The sequence below is a fragment of the Chinchilla lanigera genome, unplaced genomic scaffold (assembly GCF_000276665.1).
Source record: "Chinchilla lanigera isolate Chin_1 unplaced genomic scaffold, ChiLan1.0 scaffold00027, whole genome shotgun sequence".
Lineage (NCBI taxonomy): Eukaryota > Metazoa > Chordata > Mammalia > Rodentia > Chinchillidae > Chinchilla > Chinchilla lanigera.
In genome coordinates, this window is record NW_004955428.1 from 2,582,734 (window position 1) to 2,594,038 (window position 11,305).

Genomic DNA, 11,305 nt, shown 5'->3' on the forward strand with positions numbered 1-11,305 from the left:
ATTACACAAAATTTAATATCAATTAAGTTTAAATTTAGTATTAATATAAATTTAATTTAATTACAAATAAATTAGTAGTTAATTACAGACATCAGTTACACTGAAGATTTCACAAAATTAGACTATACAAAGTAATAGTTGAAATGTCTAAGATTCTGTTAATTGCATTAAAGAGTATGTATAACAATTACATTAATTTTTCTATGGTTAAATAGAGCTTTATTTTTTTATTCTTTTTTAACACAGAGATTTTATAAAATTGATTTTAAAAATCAAGGCTAAATATTTTATATGTAGTGTCATGTTTGCATAATGGTATGTTCTTGACCTGGATGAAAATATCAAAGTATTTTTGAGGTTCAGACATATTATATTTTTACATTAAATCAGATGGAAAATTGGGTCAATATATATTGATCTTACCTAAATAGTGTGCTGAACTAGTTAGTCTAATGTAAAACTAAAAATCATTTGCCTATTGATGTTTCCAAGTAATAAGTTTTAGATTAAATTTAGAATAGAAAGACTTTAATAGATTTTACCAATATCTGCAGCACTCCTGTAATTGTCCTAAGTGTTTTACAGTTAAAAGAACTTATAAGATCCAATCAAATAGAATGAGTAAATAGTTTTTGAACTCAGCATTTTCAGTTGTCCTTTTGTTTAGTTGGACTTTGTAAAATGAAAGGCAATGGCAAGGGAGAAGTAGCAGTCTAAGGGCACTATTCTCAGACACACAAATGCTAGGGCAGAGCACACTTCAAAGTTGTCTGGGAAATGATTTCATTTGAATTTGAACATTCGAATACACCTTATTGTTGTATTGTTTCATACAACCTTATTGTTGTATTATTTCATACAACCTTATTGTTGTATTGTTTCATACAATGAACGAAACTACAATGATAATGTTTTATATAAGTGGAAACAATTTTCCACCCAATAATGTTTCCAGTAGTTGTCCAGATATTTTAAAATCTTAATTATGTGTGTACATATGGGTTAATCAGCTTTCCATTGCTGTGACATGTACCTGAGATAAATCAATATATAAGAAGGCAAGATTTATTCTGGCTTATGGTTTCAGAGCTATCAGTCTACAGTAGATTGGCCCCATTGCTTTCAGATAGTGATGTTACAATACATCATGGAAAGAGTGCATGCAAAGGAGATCTATTCTCATCATCATGACCAGGAAACAGAGACAGGAAGGGCTCATGTCTCCATTATCCCCTTCAGGGAATGCCCTACGTGACCTACCTTCCTCCCACTAGACTCCTTCTGCTGAAGTTTCCACAACTTCTCAGTAGCACCACAGGCTGCTGACTAAATCTCCAAAAGATGGACTTTGCGGGGGGGACAGTCAAGATTTAAGCTATATCAATATGGTAATAAGTAATACATATGTAAATATCCATCCAGCTACTTAGGTATATACAAAAGCTTTCCTAAGATATTCAGAGACATGTTCATATTTTTGCAGTGTAACTCCAAATAAAACTTCTCATTTTCCAAGGACAAAAATCTGTTAACTGTGTGTATGCAAGGGGAATTATAAATTCATGAACACAATATAGAATATCATGATATTTCTCAAAGACTGTTATAAAAGATGACAAATGTCACATTTGGTAAAATTCTACTATAAATTCCAGTGCAGCCTCACAGGGAAACAACATAATAAATATAAAGATATCAATATCAGCTGAAACAGATATAGCACAGAGGAAAAATGGAGTAACATTGCTAAATGTTGAATTTAAAAGTCTAAATCCATCCATCCATTCGTTCGTTATTTCAATGAATCAGGTATGCTGCTAGGTTGAAAATATCAGGGTATATCATGTTCTCAGTAAAATCACAGCCTGCAAGCAAAGACAGACATACAAAACAGAAGCCATTTCTTTCCTTGAAGATCTACGATGCATCTGCACCAACAATAGAGACTTGGACCTTGTTTTCTTAATGGCTCAAATCCTACATCATGCCTTACAGCCTGTTTCCAACCTGCTCCTCAATCTGTCCTAATTCCCTGGATTTATAATTTCCTCTTTAAGATCAAACTCACCCATGCAGAGCTCTTGAGGTGCTAATCCTAGGCTTTCCAGGTATCTACATCACATTAGTCAGCTGCCTCTCACAACTTTGCATAGTAGCCCAGTGGAACCTGACATAGCATTGTGGCAGGTGCTTCTTCTTGGATACCTCTAGTTTTGTGGCCATAGTACTAATTGACAAGTGCTGTAAAGATGACATTGCAATTGTGGCCCTAGAACAACCATCCAGGTGTTCAAGATTTCAAGGAAATGTGGGATCATAGAAGGCCTCACATGGAAGCAATGCTTGCAATGTGACTTTGAAAAAAGGGGAAAGATTTTTAAGACCTGAAGAGATATTTGTAATGTGACTTTGAGCCCTGAAAAATGAGTAGAGATCTGCCAGAGATACTGAGAGAAACAGAATGGCAGAAAAACATAGCTTACTTGTCACAGGGCAGAGAGCCATGGAAGATGAGCCCAGCCCCCATAACAATATAGCAATATACATGTGGAAGCTTCTATCAAGACAATGAAAATACTTCATTAATTTACCTTAGTGTTATAATTAGAATAGATACTGATTTTATAGTATTGTTTAGAGTTAGGACATTGGAAAATTAGGAATGTTCTTTAAAAAGATTGAAATAAAACCACTATTTTGAAACAATTTAAAGGCCACAAATCCTTTGTGGGTGTGTGTTAGTCACCCTTCTGCTATTGTGATAAAGTACTGAATAATATCATTTTAAAAGAGGTAGGGTTTATTTTGGCTCAGGGTTTCAGAGGTTTTGGTCCATGATCACTTGGCTCCATTATTTCTGGGCCTACTGCGGTAAGGTAGAACATCATGGTAGAAGAGAATGGTGAAGCAGAGCTGCTTATCTCATGGGGATCAGGAAGCAGTCAGAAAAGCATCAAGGACAAAATATACCCTTAAAAGTCACATCCCTAGTGGTTTATCTCCTCTAACCAGGACTAGCTCCTCGAGTTTCCAACATCTCCCAATAACCTGCTCAATTATGAATCCATCAGTGAGTTCATTCTTAGATGAATTTAGAACCCTCATGAACCAGTCACCTCCTAAAAGCCCCTCCTCTAAACACTGCTGTATTGGGGAATTTATGAGACTTCAACGTGCCTTCAACACATGGGACTTTGGAGGACATTCCAGGTCCAACCCATAACAAAGTGAAGTTGGTTACTTCTAAGAGAAAGTTGGTTACTTCTACAGAGAAAATAGGTCTCCCTGATTCTGAAGTTTCTCTCTTAAATCAGCCTGGCTTTAATTAACTTTCTTTCCTCTGATCCTATGGTCTGAAGCAGTCATACCAGTATAACTTCCCTTTTCCATGTGGAGAGTTCCAACTGGAATTTATATTATCACCCTCAGTTAATGGACTGGCATTTTGATTTTAGGTGTCAATATATGTGAATTTGTTTACTTTAGGTTAAAGCCTCTAATAAAACTGACCAACTACTGAGTATTCTACAGAGTTTCCAGACCTGCAAAATGGAGATCATTGGCTATAGTGGCCCATCCAGAAAGGACCATTTTATGAGGGTCAGTTTAGTAACCACTGACTGTTCTCAATTATATCTCTATCTTGATCCTCCTAGTTACTGTAAAAATTATGGATCCAAGACATTTAATAAAAGTTTTAAAGTACCATAAGGAGTTGTAAGAGAAAATAGAATATAAATACAATTGTATTAGTAACTCTCTTAATTTGTTTGTGTTGCCATAATAGGATGAATGCCATGGAATTGGGTAATTTATAAATAATATAGTTCTGGAGGCCAGGAAGTCCAATACCAAGGTCTCAGCTCATTTGGTGAGGACCTGATCTCTGCCTCCAAAATGGCGGCCTGTCACTGTATCTTCTGGATGGGATGAACAGTGAGTATGAGTGGAAGAGATGAACCAACTCCTTCAGGCTCTAGCTCTTCACTCTTATGATTGAGTCACCTCATAAAAGCTGACTTCTTAATACTATAACATTGGTGATCAAGTTTTAACATATTAATTTTTGTGGACATGTTTGGATAAAGAAATACCCAAACAAAGAAGGCAGTGTTTTAAATATTACAAGCAGTAATATTACAAGTTAAAAAGTAACTTCATGATTTTAAACAATTTTAGCAGTAATATATTTGATTTTTTCTGAGATAATCTGATAATTGAGGAGCTACGACCTGCTGTATCAGCTAAGGGAATGCACTTCACAGACAGCTAACTACAGGAAATGTGATTAACCAAGCATCTCAGGTATTATGTTTTAAAAATTGTGGCTTCTATGCCTCCTAAAGATCATGTCTAGCCAATAACTATGTGCAGCAGAATTACTAATGTCAACCAGCTCCTGAGAAATACTGCCATCTTCTTAAAGTCAAATTTGGCTTAGGGATTTCCCCTTGGCTTTCCAAAACCTACTCACAATCTAGAATGCTTCCCCTTATGCTTATCTCCTTCTCTTCTTCGTTTGGCATCAAAATTGCCTCACATTCTCATGGCTCCTTCCATCTTCTTCCCTATTTTCTTTAAAACAGGCATTTCCTCAAATAAAATCTTTCCATATTAGCTTCTTGAAAAGCTCTGACAAATGCAAACTCTGATAATTTGTCCCAGTGCTTATGCCATGATTCATGAACATGATTGTCCTGAGAGGCAGAGGTCACACTGGGACAGGTACAGTAACAAAACTTGCCCTCACTGAGGGTGGTCTGGCCTGCACCAATGCCAAGAGTCCCCTTTGCATGCCTGCAATTTCCTGGGAAGGTCAACTTACTTGCTTGTAGCAAATTGGTCATAGTACATCTTTTCCGTCACAGTCAAGGCAGTGTTTTGTTCTAATTAGAATAACATGTATTTTATATATGGCTTTTGCTTCCTTAGTGATTATGCTTCTGACAGTAGTATCACCACTGAGCTTATAAATGACTCATTTATGGCCACAATACAAACGTCTTCAAGAGCCGGAGATATAACTCAGTGGCACAAGCACCTGCCTGGCATGAGCAAGGTCCTGAGTTCGATTCCAGGTACCAAAAAAAAAAAATTACAAATGTCTTCAAGGGAAAGCAGGGAAGGGTTTCTTTGATATTCAGCAGATTCACTGCTGTTACCTATAAAAGAATATTCAGAAATATATGAGTTCACAAAAATACCCCAAAATCTAGAGTTCCATCAGGGACACAGTGCCTTCTAAGTTTGGACCATTGTCCAAACTCTTAGTATAGACTATATTTTCTAAATCAGGAACCAATGGAGCTGTCTCAGAGTTAGGATTCTTGGGTCTGAGAATCAGAAAGTAGAAAATAAAGTGGTACTGGATGCTATTTTATATAATGTCTCATTTGCAGAAATTTATTACTTAGTAACACAATCCTAGAATGTGCTGGGTTAAAATTCTTAGCACCAACAGGAGAAATAATTCTACCAGGCAACATGTATTTGTTTCTATTGAATTGGATATTAAACCTAGTGTTTTGGGCTTCTTCTAGGGTTTAGAGTATTAAATAGGATGATTGATCCTAACTACCAAAATAAAGAGAAAAATACAGATGAAATTCAAGGGAATCCTGATATGTTAAAGCTATTAGAATACTACAGCAGTCTTATGTGTCTTGGAACACCAAGGGCCTGTATAAATTTGGAATAAATTTTCAAGTTATTCTATGAGGTGAAGACCTTTGCCCAGCTGAAATACTAAATAAGAAAAATAAAAGAAAATGTATAGTGCCAAAGGAAAATTATGTGTACATATGTGTTTATATGCAACAAGTTAAAGAAAGACTCACATGTACTCAGAATTCTGAAATGAGATATCCCAGAACTCCAGGGAGAAGGGACTTACTGAAAAATCATGCAGTTGGGTCTGAATACAGTAGCAGATGGGATTGTTTTGAGGATGCTTTTTGGGAATGGGATGATCACAGCTGTGTTCGTATGAAAGAGAATTATATAAGTGAAGGAATAATAGTGTCTGCTGATGTTGAGGTGAGAATTTGTCATTGTTTTTGGTCACTGACAGTCTGAAGCTTCTTCTTATGTTTGGGAAATCTTGAATCCTACGAGGAGCATACTTATATTTATAGAAGCTGATTATGTCAGAAAGTTACCTTTCCAGAATCCTTTGCAACAAGAGGGTGGACATACTGCCAGTTTCAGTCACGAAGGCAGAACTGCTCCAGAGTCTGAACCAGAAGTGAGTTATATCTTGGCCCACAAGGGTTAGGCAGAACTGGAAAGACTGGGAACAGCTGTTTCACCCATACCCAGTTTTCAGAGAAGCATTATATAGGGCTTAGGTCAGAAGTGATGGAGGCAGAAGTTCAAAGTGAGTTATGCACGCATTCCAGGCCAGCACCAATCTGCCAGCTGACCTTACTGTTTACGTGGCTTGTTTCTGTTTTGAGCAGGAGTTGCCTTACTCTGCTTTGTGAAATTACCTGCAGGTGTGCATCACCTACCCATATCTCTTGTAGTACTTCAGCTTCCTTAGATACTAAGACCCAAAACTGGATTTATTCTGACATCCAGCTTCCAAAATTCTTACCACCATTCATCACACTCTGTTAGTTTAAACAGTTATGTCTCACAGATGTTAAGGGTCCTTTTGAAGGTAAATGATCTCATCAAAATGCTTCCAAATTGCATGAATTATATAGTCTCCTAACTACCTGACTGGGTACCATCTACTGATAATGGCAATCAATTTGATTTGGAAACTGTATTTTTATTGAAAATTTAATACCCATATAAACTGTCCTCCACCTTCACATCATTAATGTGCTGCTTATGTCTTTGAACTCGCTTTTCATCACTGTATCTTTCACTAAATTATTTCTTTTTGCAGAAAGAACGGTGTGTTCTCTACAGCTTGTTCAGCCTCACTTCCAACACTGGAATCATTACTGCTTCTCCTTAACTGCCTTTTAAAAGTCTTGGTATTCCATTCCTGTTGCTTAGTTTGTCTCTGCCAAATCCAGCAGCTGGAATAACATTTTTTTGCAGTTTATCTAGAAAGTGGGTTTGAGATGGTGGAAGCCTTTGTAGAAAAGTAGACTCTTAGAGGTGCAGAAGTGTAGGCTGTTTTAACTGAAGAAGAACTTACAGAAAATAAAATGGACTTATTTTATGCACTTAATTTTGCACAAAATTCATAGAAGGCATACATTTTTATAAGTAGAATCTTGTTTGGTTGATGATTTCTACTGGCTTCCTAGTATACAAAAATGATTGCCTCACTTGAAATACATCATAACTCTCAAAAATTCTCCATATTACATCTCCACTTCTTACACTTTCAGATGGAGAGATGAGATGGATACAGCAGTGCTCTTCAAGATGAAATAGGCTACCACTCTAAGCATCCTCAGTAGATATAGCTCTCAGTGCAAGTCACTGAAACACATAAATTCCACAAGAGCACGTCTTTGTCATGTTTCACTCCTCAAACAACACACTGAAAAAAGAATAAAATATTTTCAAGAAACTTGACATTCAATATATTTATTTCAGTGTTTCCATTGTCACCTTTATCACTTTGTTCTGGAGAGAAAAAGTCGAAAGTTGCAATAGAAAACTGCCAATGTTTTCCAACAGCTTATCTTTCTAAAATATTGATAAAGTTTATAATGAAAATACTCTCCATGTTTTTCTTATTAGTGCAACTAAGTCTGGCTGAGCAGATGATTATTTAATAAAGTGAAAAGCAATGCATATTATCAGTTTGTAGAAGATATAGGTGTCTAAGAGGGTATATCAACAGGGAAAGGAAGAAGTTTTTAAGTGACACAGAGAGCTGTAAAATTCACATTTAAAAATATAAAAAAGCAAAAATCAATTATTACAAGGAAATTTAAGCATCTGTCAATTATGTGGTATGGTGTGCAGAAGTATTGCCTCTGAGAACTGGGGTTATAAAGAACTGGTTGTACTTTTGGAAAATTGAGACTATGATCAATTTCACTAATGCATAGGTTGCCTAGAATACACAGTGCCATGATGCCAAAAGAAGCAGAAGGCAGAGGGGGAGGAAGCCTCTGCTAAGTCTCTGCCAACAGCCTAGAAAAGCTGGGGCTTAGCTAGAGAGAACACTAGGAGGATGCTATTTTACAAGTGGCCACAGACTAGCTGATATGTGTTTCAAGGTCATCTTACTCCTGCTGAATTCCATGCTCACTGGTAAACTTTTGGGTCTACAGCAGGTTATGTTCTAAGTTAAGCAGTCAGAACTTGTTGCCTCATTAAATACAGATTTTAACATTGGTGAACTGGTAAATATTTGTCTTTGAATCTGCAAAGCTGTAAACAAATCACATGGAACTGGTGTTTCCAACCCAATACTGCCTTCCCATAAACCTCTACGGAGCAGCCTACTTCAATATCTCTGCAATTACAAAGAGTGAAAATTTGACAATCTCACTTAAATTGTCTACTTTCCCAATTTTAAAAGGCATAAGAACTATTTAAATTAAAATAGCAATTTGTGATTAGAGTCTGCAAAATTCACAAAGTGATATACCACCATATATACATACATAATTTAATCCTCTTGTAAACAGACTGTATACATTTAAGTATGTAATTACCACTATAGAAATAAAATTTTTACAACTTCTATGCTTTTCCTTTATAAGCCTTTTACAATAAGAAGGTATAAATAATTACAAATTTTAATTAAGACTTTATTTTTTCCGAGTACTACAATTTAGTCACTGCTAGGCATGAACAGATTGATTTTTAGAATCAGATTTTGATACATTCTTTTAAAACTTGAGATAGGAATTTTATCATTCGCTCATGCTTTACTCCAAGCAAAATTATAAACTTTGAGCTACTTGCAACAACCCTTTAAATTTATCCAACAACATTAGTTATTCTGTTGGATACCATTTCTACATGTTGAAAATATAAACAAGATACTTAGGTATTTGAATATTATAGTCACAGGGTGGGGGCAGATCATACAAAATGTAAACAAAGCAATTTTAAGGCTATGAATAAAATAAAACAAAGTAATATGATTCAAGTGATGTGTGTGTGCATGCGCACACACAGATATGCACTTGGAAATGTCTGTTTAGACTGCACAGTGAGAGAAGGTTGTCATGTCAAAGTGACTTGACCTGAACCCTAAAGAAATGATGAAAGAAGTCAGCAAAGGACTGGGATGAACAGAAGCATCAGAGGTACATGGAATAGGCCAGGTAAGATCCAGGGGTGAAGCAAAGTTGGTGCACTGGTTCTCAGGCCTCCCTGTGATTCTCCAATTGTGGTGTTCACACGTGTGGATAATCCCTCCTGCTGGAGTGTAAGCAATAATATTTCTGACATGCCTCTAACCCATAGTAGACGATAAAAATGATGCATGTCACTCCCATGATGATTTCATGTGATAGAAGTCCATCTTGTTTCCAGACTCCCTCTAATCTCCCTTCTTCTCACTATTGTGTATGAGTTATTTCTGTCATCACTGAGACAAAATACTGAATACCTGCAATTCTAAGGAGGAAAGGTTCATCTTAGCTCACAGTTGTAGGGGTTTCAGTCAGTAGCTGCCTGCCTAGCATGGCAGAGGTGTGCAGCAGAGGAAAAACAGTTCATGATATGGCAGCAGGAAGCAGGGAGAGAGATCGCGGAAGGAGAGAAGGAAATAGACCTTTCCAGTCCAAGCTCAGTGACTTATTAATTTTCTACACTCAGTGACTATCTACTACAAATTCCACAACTTCGAGCAGCACATCTGTTGTCCCACGGTCTCTTTGAGAATCTCAGTTTAGTGACATCCTCTACTTAGGGTCTCACAAGGGTGCAGTCAAGAGGTTCATCAGGTCCAGGCTCTTATCTTGAAGTTCAACTGGAAAAGCATCTTTTCCCCCTTGACTGCTCTGTTAGGAGCATTCGATTTCTTGTGGATATAGGAGTCACAGAAGTTTGACTTGGTGTGGTGACCTTGGAGGGAAAGAAGAAATAGATGGTAACTACTTACAATCTTATGTGATGGTATGGAAACTGCATTTTATTATAAGAGTGTTAGAAAGTCATAGAGAAATTTAACCAAGGGGGTAATATATATTTTTGACATGTTTAAAAGGACCTTGTCTACTGGTGAAGAGTGGGTGGTAGGGAGCCAAGAGCGGACAGAGAGACTTCTCAGAAGGAAGCTGCATTCATTGAACTAAGAGAGAGATTTGGAAGTAGAGAGATAGGTTTTCAGTACATGGGTAGAGATGTAGTGTGGTAAAATAGAAAAGTGAGGAAAATTTTCTAGTAGAGAATACCAAATTCTTGACACTTTGGGATTTAGCAATTGGAAGTAATTGGGATTCAGCAATTTTGGTAACTTTGCTCAAATGAAGAAATTTGAGAGAGGTGGAAGTAGGTGTAAACAGAGAAAGGGTCTAACCAGTATAACAGAGAAAGGGTAAATTCTGGAATTTATTAGTGATACATATTTGGAAGTAACTGGAATAGTAGTTCTAGTCGAAACCAAGGATGAGATGAAAACCATCAAAGGGCGAAGTATTAATGTGTTACATCATAAGAAAAATTAAAGATATAAATTTCTTTCTGACAATGGACATAGAGAATTTTGCTTTGACAACATCTTAATTAGTAGGTTATTAGCATGACCATCAAGGACATTTGTACGATACATATTTAACATTGCCTTAGTATCTGCCTGGGGTTTTGAGAGTGGAAATAATGGAAGGCTAACTCTCTGTGGCCAGCTTCCCTGCCCATACCTCTCACATTTCTCCTTGTACAGCGCCTGTTGCCACTGATTCTATCCTGAGGAACTTGTTCTTTTGGTCTGACTTTACCCTTTCTTTTTTTGTGTGTGTGATCTTTTCACTGACAGGCTTTCAGACAACAATTGTATCTGTTTAGATAGAAATTTAAATTTAGCAGTTAGAAATGATTAGTTCCAAGATAAAATTACCTAATGGGATAAATTTAAGTACGTTGGCAATCAGAATTTTGAAAAACATAATCTGGGACACGATAATCACAAATGTCGATGTCTTAGTTACTTTTCTCATTGCTGATACAAAATACCCAACACCCAAAGTTAAGGGAAGAAAGGTTTATTTAGCTCACAGTTTGTAGAAGTTTTAGGTCATAGTTGGCTGGCTCCAAGGCAAGGTGGCATAGCAGACAGACATCATAGAGGGGAAACAGTTCACAACAAACAGACAGGTAGAAAGCATAAGTCACAAGCAGGAAGTCCAAGCAAACTTAGCAGCTTCTTTCTGCCCCT